The sequence below is a fragment of the Schistocerca piceifrons genome, chromosome 6 (genome assembly GCF_021461385.2).
Source record: "Schistocerca piceifrons isolate TAMUIC-IGC-003096 chromosome 6, iqSchPice1.1, whole genome shotgun sequence".
Classification (NCBI taxonomy): Eukaryota; Metazoa; Arthropoda; class Insecta; order Orthoptera; family Acrididae; genus Schistocerca; species Schistocerca piceifrons.
This window is the reverse complement of record NC_060143.1, coordinates 390731363-390745226: the sequence shown is the minus strand read 5'-3', so window position 1 is coordinate 390745226 and position 13864 is coordinate 390731363. Positions and strand designations below refer to the sequence as shown.

At 45.5% G+C, this 13864-nt stretch overlaps 1 protein-coding gene and 1 pseudogene across 4 annotated transcripts in view; both read right to left on the bottom strand.

The window, feature by feature from the left end:
• LOC124802513 (mesocentin-like) overlaps window positions 1–13864 on the bottom strand; it is a 629570-nt gene that overhangs the window by 111293 nt on the left and 504413 nt on the right. The gene's annotated exons all lie outside the window — the stretch shown is intronic.
• On the bottom strand, window positions 979–1096 carry LOC124803517 (annotated as a pseudogene).

Sequence of the window (13864 nt, the reverse complement as noted above, 5' to 3'; positions counted from 1 at the left end):
GCGACCGTAGCGGTCGCGCGGTTCCAGACTGTAGCGCCTTGAACCGCTCGGCCACTCTGGCCGGCGGTCGTGCAGTTAAACTCCTGATATCGGCCCTGATGTGGAATGCTTAGTTATGTTTGACTTTGTCCTGGCCAAAGAAGAGTATTTCCCGTGTCATCGGAGTCTTGAAAGAACCCTATGTAGTACACTCAGCGTTGTTTGGACCGGGGTTGAGTCTGGATCTGCTTCAAGTGATGCGTGTAAGAAAGTAAGGTGCAATTGGTGGCTTTGTGGCATTACGTCGTAAAGATGACTGTGAACTTATGGGTCTATTGTAATGCTTTTCGCTGTCTTTGAATTTACACGTATATTAGCGAGCGAGGTGTTTAAAGCACCGGACTCGTATTCTGGAGGAGCGCGATTCAAGTCTAAGTCCTGTCATCCAGATCTAGATTTCCCAAAATCAAATCAGGTAGATTCCCCACCCCCCACATAATTGCTTTGAGAAATCCACAGTTGACCTCCTGAAAAAAAGGAAATTTAACAAACGGACAGACAGACAATCGGATAACAAATGACCAAAAAAGAAATATTTTTTCGTGCGCTATATTTACAAAATAAAACATTTTCGGAATTTATCCCTTACTTGTACTGTGAAGCCTTGGTTTTCGCCAAATTTCATGATTCTAGGTCTACTGGAAGTATCCTACGGTTTTTAATGAGGAGTTTGCGGGTATCAAAATATGTGACATAAATGGCATCATCTTTTGATTGCACGGATTCAGAAGCTGAAGGGACTATACACCTTAGTACTCAGTCTTCAGGTCACAAGTGGCCCATCGGGACCATCCGACCGCCGTGTCATCCTCAGTGGAGGATGCGGATAGGAGGGGCGTGTGGTCAGCACAGCACTCTCCCGATCGTTATGATGGTATTCTTGACCGAAGCCACTAAGCTTCTCAATTGGCATCACGAGGCTGAGTGCACCCCGAAAAATGGCAACAGCACATGGTGGTCTGGATGGTCATCCATCCAAGTACCGACCACGCCCGACAGCGCTTAACTTCGGTGATCTCACGGGAACCGGTGTATCCACTGCGGCAAGGCCGTTGCCTACTATAGACCTTACTATGTAACATAAATTTAAATAAGATAAATATAACCCAGTGGCCGTCAAACTGCGGCCCAAATTACGCACTCGTGCATTCCGCGATTCTCAGCTGTATTTGATAATAGTATGTAGTAGCAACCAACAGCCGAATTCAAAAACGTCACCTAACGTTACGAGCTTCTTAGGAATGTAGCTTTCGTGCTCAGTAACATACAAAGATACTTACGGACATCGTAATATTTTAAGATGCGATTAATTTTAATTAGCGGCGAATTCGTCGGTGAGCTAAGTAAAATTAGCCGCTTAGCTCACGGGCAAAGAGGCAAACAGCGCGGTCACTGCTGGGTTACAGAGCGTTTTTTTTTTTCCATTACTGACGCCTCACGGGCGTATACAACTCTTTCCAATCACCTGCTGTAGTATAAATTTTGACACGGAATAACATGGATTCTCGAATGCGCTTTACAGAGACGGTCATCTTCAAATGAGGTACTTATTTGTACCAACGAAATATAAAATTAAATTAAGGCTGTGGTAATACGGCGAACGAAAAAGGAAAAAAAAAACACGCAAAAATAGTAAACAAATGGTTCTGAGCACTATGGGACTTAACAGCTATGGTCATCAGTCCCCTAGAACTTAGAACTACTTAAACCTAACTAACCTAAGGACATCACACAACACCCACTCATCACGAGGCAGAGAAAATCCCTGACCCCGCCGGGAATCGAACCCGGGAACCCGGGCGTGGGAAGCGAGAACGCTACCGCACGACCACGAGCTGCGGACAATAGTAAACATCTGCGATCTGTTAAAACTTGTTGAGATGACACAGTTACTGAAGTAACACAACTTTGTGGTCGCTGGGTGTGGCAGCAATCTCAAACGGAGAAAAGTCGACAGAAAGTGTTCCGAATGGTGCCGAATTTTAACGATAAGTATTTGGGGCCCAGCAGCCAATCACCGCGCTCATGCTGAAGCGCCAAAGAAACTGGTATAGGCTTGCGTATTGAAGTACAGAGAGATGTAAACGGGCAGGCTGCGGTGGGCAACGCCTATATAAGACAAAAAAAAGTGTCTGACGCAGTTGTTGGATCGGTTACTGCTGCTACAATGGCACGTTATAAAGATTTAGGTGAGTCTGAACGTGGTTTTATAGCCGGCGCGCAAGCGATGGGACACACCTTCTTCAAGGCTGCGATGAAAGTGGAGATTTTCCCGTACGACTATTTCACGAGTGTAGCGAGAATATAATGAATCCGGTAAAACATCAAATCTCCGACGTCGGAAAAAGATGCTGCAAGAACGGGACCAATGACGGCTGAAGAGAAACGTTAAACGTGACGGAAGTGCAGCCCTTTCGCAAACTGCTGCATATTTCAATGCTGGGCCAATCAGCAAGTGTCAGCGTACGCACCACTCAACGAAACATCATCGATACGGTCTTTCAGAGCCGAAGGCCCCCTCGTGTACCCTTGATGACTGCAAGACACAAAGCTTTACGCCTCGCCCGGGCCCAGTCAACACCGAAATTGGACTGTTGATGACTGGAAACATATTGCTTGGTCGGACGAGTCTCGTTTCAAATTGTATCGAGCGGATGGAGGTGTACGTGTATGGAGACAACCTATGAATTCATGGACTCTGCATGTCAGCAGGAGACTGTTCAAGCTGGTGGAGGCTCTGTAATGCTGTAGGACGTGTGCAGTTGGAGTGACAGCGGACTCCTGATACGTCTAGACACGACTCTTGATATGTGGCACGTACGTAAGCATCCAGTCTGATCAACTGTATCCATTCATGTCCATTGTGCATTCCGATGGACTTGAGCAATTCCAGCAGGACAATGCGACATGCCACGCGTCCAGAATTGCTAGTGTGGCTCCGGGAACACTCTTCGGAGTTTAAACACTTCCGCTGGCCGCCAAACACCCCAGACATGAACATTATTGAGCATATATGGGATGCCTTGCAACGTGCTGTTCAGATGAGATCTCCACCCCCTTGTACTCTTACGGATTTATGGACAGCCCTGCATGATTGATGGTGTCAGTTCCCTCCAGCACTACTTGAGACGTTAGTCGAGTCGTTACAACGTCCTGCTGCCGCACTTCTGCATGCTCGTGGGGGCGCTACACAATATTAGGCAGATGTATCAGTTTCTTTGGCTCCTAAGTGTACTAATGTATCGGAGGCTCACAGCATAGTGATTTATGTACAGTCTTAGACATAAAAACCGGCCGCCACAGAGACTACGTCCGAGTCGTTCACTTAAGGTGGCCAATAAAACCGACCGCCACTGACAACAGTAAGTCAGGCCATCTGCACAATCTGCCGACAATCTAAGATGCGGAAGTGTCATGAGGAAGCGTTGTCTACTTCCGAGATGTTCTTCGGTTGTGTGATCCGGTGGTCTAGTGGTAATCGTCGTGCATTACTCAATAGTCGCGTGTTCGCGTCCAACCGTGCCTTCATCTTCTTCTTCTTCTTTTCTATATATATATAAAAAATAAATTTAAAAAAAACACATTTCGGCCCTCGTCTAAAGTTAAGAGTCTGATTGAACATGGAACATAATTCGCTTCACATTCTACCCACCAGTGATAACAAATACTTCCAGAAACAACTCCGCAGGACAGCTCGTGGCTGCGTCACGATCAGAATAGCTTTACGCTCCAGCATTTCCTCGCGCTGAAGCAACTAGCTACCGGCCACCGGCTAGACGCCACCCGCCGCCTGAAATCGGGCGCCGCCCAGGCGAATGCGGCGCGACGCAATCAGTGTATGTATCAACTGTATCACAGTATTTACTTTTGGTATAACAGAGGGGTGATGCAGAGGAGGTAGCTGTGTTGCAGATGTTACACTTTTTTCCACTTGCGGCCCAATTTGAAAAACGCTTAACTGTAGTTCATGATTTTAAAGTATGCAAAATCCAATGTTAACTGCAAGATGATAACGAGAACTTCAAATTAGAAAATGACAGTTGATACATACACTGACAGCGTCGCGCCGCGTTCACCTGGGCGCTGCAGTCATGGACTGTGCGGCCGGTCCCGGCGGGGATTCGAGTCCTCCGTGGGGCATGGGTGTGTGTGCTTGTCCTTAGGATAATTTTCACCTGGGCGGCGGTCCGCCCCCGGTAGCTGAGTGGTCAGCGTGACAGACTGTCAATCCAAAGGGCCCGGGTTCGATTCCCGGCTGGGTCGGAGATTTTCTCCGCTCAGGGACTGGGTGTTGTGTTGTCCTAATCATCATCATTTCATCCCCATCGACGCGCAGGTCGCCGAAGTGGCGTCAAATCGAAAGACTTGCACCAGGCGAACGGTCTACCCGACGGGAGGCCCTAGCCACACGACATTTCATTTCATTTTACCAGGGCGGCGCCCGATTTCAGGCGGCGGGTGGCGCCTAGCTAGCCGCTGCAGCGCGAGGAAATGCTGGAGCGTAAGCTGCTCTGATCGCGACGCAGCCACGCGCTGTCCTGCTGAGTTGTTTCCGGAAGTATTTGTTATTATTGGTGGGTGGAGTGTGAAGCGAATTATCTTCCGTGTTCTATCAGACCCGTAACTTCAGACGATGGACGAAATGTGCTTTAAAAAAAGTTGGACGCAAACACGAGACTATGAGTTTAGAATGCACGACGATTGCCACTTTTTTTGAGCTTTGGTCGGTAATGTTATTTGCGTTGGTCTGGGCGGACGTTACAAGACACTCGTTCAAGTTGATCGTTGATTCCTTGAGTCAGTTTTTTTATTATTATTATTATTATTACAGAGAGCACGCAGCCCTCTGACAGAACACGCAGAGCTACCGTGCCGGCAGACACTTCCGCATCTTACAGTGTTGCCAGATTGTGCAGATGGCCGGTCTAAGCGGTCGGTTGTATTGGCCACCTTAAGTGAACGACCCGGACTTACTCCTGTGGCGGCCGGCCGGCGGTCAGATTTTATGTCTAGACTGCACATTACCAATCAGTAAGAAGGTACATACGCTGCCCGAGGCGTCACCCGAGGGTGCCAATTTTTGGTTCTGAGTAAAATAATCTTACGGCCATCGGTTATGCTGAGAAAAAGGAGGTCTTAACAATCGGGCAGGCAGGCAGACAGACAGACAACGAGGTCATTCTATTATGGTTCCGTGTTTAGCGATTGAGATGCGGAACGCTAATACGAAGACAGACACGTCTGCGACGGGGTGACGGTCTAGGAAATGATGTTTACCAGCAGCCGTCAGACAGTGTATGTTCGTCGATCGGCTGGATGGCTTCAGGCGATTCTGACAGTGAGAACAAGCGGTGCGGCAGCCGGCGTCGCCACACGCAACGACGCAGGGTCCGCCAGACGGCGCCGACACCAGCGGCGGCGGCGGGGGCGGCGGCGTCGCGACGGCGTGGCGTCGGCCGCCGCGGAACGGCTCCTCGGCACGAGAGGGCGCGGCGGCGCACGCGACCCCTGCCCGCCGGGAATACCGCGCCGGCCAGACGCCCTAACGATCGCCGATTATGCGCCAGCGCTCACCACCGACTACACTTAGCGGGCCGCCACTCGTGCTCGGCTCGATTCCGCAGCCTGTGAAGGTCCCCTTAAAAGCCAACAATGAGGAGCACCAGTGGGTGCCCGACAGAGCAATGTGCGCGGTAGGAATGCGACGTCAAGTCGGGCGTGCACTATGACGCAGTCTAGAGCAGAATAGCACGTGCCGTCCCAACTCCATCAACATCGTACCTGTGACTCTCTTGATGCAATTCGAGCGATGTCTGCAAAAAGTAAAGAACGCAAGTAACTTCCGCTTGATGCGTCACTGCCAAGTGACATACATGGCTCGATGAAATTTGGACCACACAAAGAAGTTCCACTGCGTAGTACAGAACGTAAACTTATATTCAAGGACAATAACTACACTGGAGTCACTGCGAGTTATGATGGTCCCCTGGACGTTACAGAAGGCGGGACATGGTTCTCAATAGGGTGCGTGATCGCCACATGCAGCAGGGCATACTCTGCAACGTGCTCACACGGTAGGTAAGGAGTTCTTGTGGCAGGGTGTTCCATTCCTCCACCAACACGGATGACAAATGATGGATGGTCGTTTTTGCGTGTCGACGTGTTCCAATACGTTTCCCCAACGCGTACCACACGTGGTCTACCGGTTTTGACTGGTGAGTGTACCATGTTCAAAGTACGCCCATTGCTACATTATCCCTTTCAACACCGCAACACATTCTGTGCAGTCTAACATCGGGCCACTCTCACATCCGAATGCCCCACAAATCTGGCTATTGCACGACTCGACCAGTCGGCCAAATGGAGACCCACAATGAGGCCACTTTCAAACTGTCAGATGCTCAGACGCTGTTCAAGCACCTTATGCAGGGTGAGTCAGGAGGAAAGGTAAATGCTTTGAGGGGTGATAGTATTAGTGATTCCGAACAAAAAAACTTCATGTGGACGTACGCCCTATTCCGAATGGTTTCCGAGATTTAATATCACTTTTGTACGGTTTCCATGACTGACTTGAAAACCGCACCCTCCAGCGAAAACGTGACGCAGTACAAAATTAAACTACCGGGTGATCAAAAAGTCAGTATAAATTTGAAAACTGAATAAATCACGGAATAATGTAGATAGAGAGGTACAAATTGACACACGTGCTTGGAATGACATGGGGTTTAATTTTTTCCGGAAAAGTTCCTATTCATTTTTTCTCTAGAACTAATGCTTTGTGCGAAGAGAGCGTGATTATGTTGAAAAACTCGCTCGAGGCGCATGCGCTGAAGCTTACGTAGCTTTTGTAGGCCAATTTGAGGTAGTTTCCCGACGTGATAGATCACAAGTGCCCCGTATCAAATCGTTCGTCTCAACTTGCTACCTCACTATGCTACCTCAAATTGGCCTACAAAAACGGCGTAAGCTACAGAGCATGCGCGTCGAGCGAGTTTTTCAACATGCACGCGCTCTTTTCGCACAAAGCATTATTTTTACAGAAAAATGTGGATAGGACCTTTTATGTAGGAAATTTAATGTAGAACAATTTTGTACTGCGACACGTTTGCGCTGGAGTGTGCGGTTTTCGAGTTATTCAAGAAAAACGTACAAAAGTGATATTAAGTGTGTCCTACCTCGGAAACCATTCGGAATAGGGCGTACGTCCATATGAAGTTTTTTGTTCAGAATCACTACTACTATCACCCCCCAAAGCATGTACCTTTCCTCCTGACTCACCCTGTATAACCTACCAGGCCTGGCAACAGCCCTAAGGCCGGCCGCGGTGGCCGAGCGGTTCTAGGCGCTTCAGTCCGGAACCGCGCGACTGCTACGGTCGGACGTTCGAATCCTGCCACGGGCATGGATGTTTGTGGTGTCCTTAGGTTAGTTAGGTTTAAGTAGTTTTAAGTTTTAGGGGACTGATGACCACAGATGTTCAATCCCATAGTACTCAGAGCCATTTTTTTTAACAGCTCCTAAACGCGATCAACACTAGTGCACTGCGGTGGCCGAACCTACCTGCCACAGAGAATCGCAACTCTAATTGCTTATATATACATTTACCGTTGGCGTGTACGTATACGACGTTATGCTGACAACCGACCATGTCTCCTGGGTGCTTCACTTTTTTTAGAAGGCTACTGAATATTTCAGTGGACTACGTATTTACTATTTATCAAGCTATTGAAAAGGCAAAGGAAGTTTGTTTTAAACATATTTCAAGCTGCGTGTGTCATAACAGATCTGCTGGAAATTCAGAGAGAGAGAGAGAACGTAACAGCACTTTATTTCTAAAACTGCTTCAGAGTTTACCACGCCGAAAATTCATCCTATGTGATCGTGTATGCCTCAAAAGTAATAAAAGCGTATTGCTAACAATATCTGAAAATTAATTTTCGGCAGGTAATATATGCGCTAGAGAAATTCAAATAAAACGCTGCATTCCTGTACCATTTGGCCACGTAAATTACTGCCAGTGGATGAGGCGCGAGCAGGTTGACTACAAGCTAAAATTATCGCACCTTTTCAGATTTTTGCGGAATAATATCAGTTTAAGCCTGCATTTCTATGGTCGTATTATTAGTGGCTACTGTATAAACGGTTTGTTTATTAACACTGCCGCTTTGTACGCAACTACAGAAACTTGCTTTCATCACGATGTCCATCCCGTTTTATTCACTCAAAAGATCTTCAGTGCTAGGGTTTCCTACGTCTATTTTTTGTTTACAACATGGTTGCGATGTCGTCAAGCAAGTTTGACAAGACTTTCCCCTTGGGCATCGGTGCTGTAAACAAAAAACAAAATGGAGACTGTACAACGCGAATAACGAAGGTCTACTTTGGAGGCAAATTTTTTCAGATGGTCAACAACAAAATCTACTTGCAGCCTTGTGGCGGAAGGGAACGAGGAAGAGTACTACTTCCCCGTTCTCTGCCCCATTCATCGCGGACATTCTTCTACTGTACGTACATGCAACTAGAAACATCTTGCAAGAAATCTTTTTTACATGTATGGTTATTTTTTATTTGAATCAAACACTACATTAAACTGGCGATTAGTTAACTACTGTCCCTTGGACTTTATTAAGAAATACCAGACAAAAAAGATGTCATATGCTTCCGTCTGTACGCGTATCCAACATCCACACAGCACTGCGGAAAGATCACCATTATTACAGCGAAACCATGTTCCCGCCGAATGACGTAATGCCGTACAATCATAGAAGTGAGGTTCTGTATAGCTAGAACGGAAAAGTGCAACTCCTATATGGGTTTAGTCACCGTATCATATTACACTACAATGTGTCAGGAAACTTCTTCAGTACTGCGCCGTCTATGTCTTACAGGAAGAAAAGCACAAAATCTGACACTGGCTACCTCATCCAACCTGACCACCTGTAATTGTACGATATGTCATAGGGTGGGAATATGGGACGCCACTACACGTGATCTTTCTAGAATGCAGTGATGATCATCACATGCCGGCAAATGGAAAGATTAACTCTGGTTTCGACTACAGGGAACACAGCAGCCTTTGGAAATTAAAGTACAGATAAATATTCAGATGTCGCGTATTATTTTATGTACAGGACTCCTATAAATGATTCATTCGTCAGCAAAGTTCTATATTTTCCCAAATATTACATGAACAAATATAACTGATGCATGAACAGAGCAGTAAACTCTCCAAGTTTGCATTTTGCACTCCACAAATCTTCTATGGGTGCCCCTCTGGTCACACGACACGCGACCACGCCCTAGTCAGGTTCGTAGTAACATTCTGTCAATGGTCATCACGGCAGCACTGATGCGTTCTCTGAGCTGTTCCAGTGTTCTCGGCAACGGCTATACGTAAACATGATCCTTAATGTACCCCCAAAGGAAAAAGTCATAATGTATTAAGTCAGGCGATCTGCGGGGTGAAGGGAACAGAGCCACACCATCTTCACCACTATGCCGAATCCAAGGATGCGGGAGTTCGTCGTTTACATAGCGACGAACATGGATGCTCCAATGAGAGGGTGTCCCGTATTATTGGGAGAGGAAATCCTTCGAATCAGCTGTCACTATGGAAACAATGACAACTGCAACATATCACGGTAAGAGGTACCCGCCACAGTCTTCTGACAAAAGAAAAACGGCCCATACAGCTTCGTCTGTGACACTATACAGAAAACAATAACCCTCGGCGAATCTCGTTCATGCGCCATAATTTCATGAGGATGTTCCGAGCCCCACAAACTCACACAGTGGCGATTAAACTTTCCAGATAAACTGAAGGATGCTTCGTCGCTGAATATCAGCTTGGAGGCGAAATGTTTATCCTCAAGCGCTTCCCGCATTATGACGCAAAACTGAAGGCACCGGCCACAATATTCCGGTTTTAATCGTTACCCGAACTGCAGACGGTACGGTACGAAATGTAACCACCGTCACAAGATCAACCGCACATTCTGCTGTGGTATTTCAAGTTCGCAGCTTGCGCGGACCACTGATTTTTTTGGAATGCGTACAAAGTTTTCGCTCTTCCTCTCTACGGCTGCATCTGGCACACTTGGTCGACTGGTAGTTTCCCATTTACAAGACAACTACTGTCCCTAAACTGTCGAGACAAACGCACAATGCTCTGTTTACATCGTGGATCTTTTACACAAATCCTTCTGGTCGTATTTGTACATGTAACACTTTGGAATATACCGGACTCTGAAAACGAATGAATCATTTACAGTAGCTCGCTATTATTAGTTTCGCTCACCTGACGCCAGTCTCTGCGAAACTTAACTGCCGTCACTAAAAGGTTCAAATAGCTCTGAGCACTATGGGACTTAACATCTGTGGTCATCAGTCCCCTAGAACTTAGAACTACTTAAACCTAACTAACCTAAGGACATCACACACATCCATGCCCGAGACAGGATTCGAACCTGCGACCGTAGCAGTCGCGCGGTTCCAGATGAAGCGCGTAGAACCGCGCGGCCACCCCGGCCGGCAACTGCCGTCACGGCAACATTGTGAAGTGCAGGCGTAGATGCGAGCGGGCCTCTCAACTTTTAACTTGTTGCCACCGAGACAATGGAAACGTATGCGTCTGATAACGAAACCAGTAATATAAATATTACTCAACGGCTCACTCGGCGCCCAGTCACAGTTGCCAGTTTCTTCCAGGGCCAACGAAAATTTTATTTCCAGTATTTTCATTTAATCATTGAACGAATTTAAAATAATTAAAATCTGTCATAATCTACTCATTAAGAGATATAATCTTATGTTGAAGGCAAGTCGGATATTAAAAGTTAGAAACTGCGTATTACTTGAAATAGCGTAACAGATTGCGCTCAATTTACAAAGACTGTAATTGTCCAATATTTGATAATGAGAGCACTCAGCTACTTCTAAATATTACTTGAAATAGCGTAACAGATTGCGCTCAATTTACAAAGCCTGTAATTGTCCAATATTTGATAATGAGAGCACTCAGCTACTTCTAACAAACAATACACACTATCTCGAACTTTTTGGAAACCTTTTGTCGGTTACACTTCCCACAAAATAAAGAAAAAAAAAATTTATAGCTTACTACTTTTCCATTGTGTATGCAGTAATGCTTCAGCATCGGGCGTACACGTTTTAATTTGTTCCTTCTTCACTAATATCTCTATTCGCAACACATTTTGCACATAACATCCATACACACCATTGTACGTATCTGCAAAATTATATCACTGTATGACAAATAGTTCGCGAGATACGACGTCATAAGCATTGAGATGCGTGAAAAACTAACTTTTCTTAAAATAGAGCGTAAATGTTTCATCCTTTTTCTGAATCGAATGGGAAGGGGAATTACGGGTGTCAAATAATACGCAAAATGTAGCGGTTTATCTGTATATTAATCATATTAATTTTTGTGTAATGTTTCTCTTTCAAAACAAAACCTCCTTACCGAATATCGAACACCTGAACTTCTTTCGTCAAACAACACATTATTTATTTTGCTTCGTTCGATTCCTTCGCTTTCTTCGATTAGTTTCGAGACACTGTAGTCATCACATCACATTTCGGTGTAGTGCTTCTTTGCATCAATCGTTTCAATTTCAAAAAGATTTCTCGACATTTCTACACACTAAAATTTATGGAGGGTACATATCGGCAACTGAAAAGGCCGTCACAATAAACAAGGAGGGCTTTCAGTCATTCAAAAGAAGGTGAATTTATCGGCCCACAAATCACATACTTACTGATCGATAAGAAGTTTGATGCGAAACTCACGAATGCGGAGATACATACCTGAACTTCTTTGAAAGCCTCTGTTCTTGGCTTTTTAGGCAACAGAAGAGAGGAGAATTATGTTTCTATTGTGACTGTATTGTTGGATAACTGCAAAAACGTTTTTACATTCGCGTCTTTTATTTTCTCGCATTACGTGGGTGCTATGAACAGGCACAAAGCTTCCACGTATACACAGTTAACATGAAACATTGCCATCATTGATTCTTTAATGAAGAGGGATTACCGTTGGTTTTTATTTAGAGAGACTGATGAGATATCTTACAAAATAAAAACGTCTTCATCTCACTTCTACAAATAAACTGACATGTAACTAGGTAGTGCATTAACATTTCTAATCATTATTACTGTTTGGAAGTTAGATGTCACTTTTGTGTGATACGATGATTGTTTTCATTAGGTAAAAATCACCCATTTAGAAATTAGATGCAGAAAAAAAATGTTTCAGTTTGTTGGACGGTGCAAACAGACAGAACAAAATAAGCTAATACAGCAGTCTCCTACGCTACAGTTACCTTCACGAGCAAAGCTGTTAGGGACAGCTGTTGCGTTGCAGAGAAAGCGTTGCAGCCGCCACAGCGAATGGAGTATATTGATGAATCATGTAAGTGGGTAAGTCAGGAGACGTTTTTCTGGCCGTCGGCGTGACAGAATGGACAAAACGCGCGTGCCTCCTTTTGGAAAAGAGAGTCACCGCAATGACCAAATGCCGTGGGCGACAACGTGTTAAGCCCAGTTTACACGACACTGACTTGCGCCACTCGTTGCGTGAAACGAGGTGCATGGAAATAGTTTCGTATATGTCTGTAGACACGCTGCCATCTGTGTACACTTCAGTTTCGTCGTTTGTGAGTGCCGTATATTCTTGTCTAAAATGAAAGTTTTGGCAGCTGCACGGTTTGTGGCGGAGTTAATGCTCCTTAGAGTGAAATCACTGCACAAGAAAAAAGATAAAAAAATTAAGAAACGTATTTGGGTTCGCACTCACTTGCTCTGCAACATTGCTAAAAGAAATTGTAGTGGAAGACCCAAGAAGTTATTTTAATCACCTCCGAATGACCAGTTCACGTATCTTTTAAATACAATGAGCAATGCAGTACGGAAAAAATATACTGTAATGAGTGAAGCATTGTCGTCAGAGCTAAAGTTACAAATTAAGTTGCGTTTCCTGGCAAGTGGAGATTCATATTTTTCACTACAATACCTGTTCGTGTTCCTAAGTCCACAATTGCCAAATTTGTTCCAACTGTTTGTGATGCCATCTACTGTAACCCTAATCCCATAAATTACAACGGAGTGGTCTGTGGGCTCGGATGTGGCGCCCGGTTGCACCTCGGATATATTCCATTGGGTTCAGATCAGCTGAATTCGGTGTCCAAAACATCAACCTGAGTTCACTGTCATTTTCCTCAAACGGCTGCAAGCACAATGCTGGCCTTCTGACACGGATAGTATGCTGCTGGAAGATGCTATCGCCGTTAGGGAAGACAGTAAGCATGAAGGGATGGAAGTAACGTCCACATAGGCGGCAGCTGACGTGTTATCTACTAATATTACTACAGGTCTCACTGAAGTCTAAGAGAATGTCCTCTATAGCACAACATTGCCCCAACGGTGTGCTCCCGTGCCCTGTTGCATTTTTTCGAGCAGCCGTGCGCCATAATGACAGCGTATCTGGATATGGCACTGTTTAATTAATGTGTATTGTTTTGTATGTTATGTTTTTTATAATTGTCGTATAATCACTTTATGTGAAGTTTATAGTGATGGCACTACAAATAAAGTGATTATACAACAATAATAAAAAAAAGCTTAACATTCATACCACTCCGTCTACAGGCCACAAGTGGCCCATCGGGACCATCCGACCGCCGTGTCATCCTCAGAGGAGGATGCGGATAGGAGGGGCGTGTGGTCAGCACACTGCTCTCCCGGTCGTTATGATGGAACTCTTGACCGAAGTAGCTCCTCAATTGGCATCACGAGGCTGAGTGCA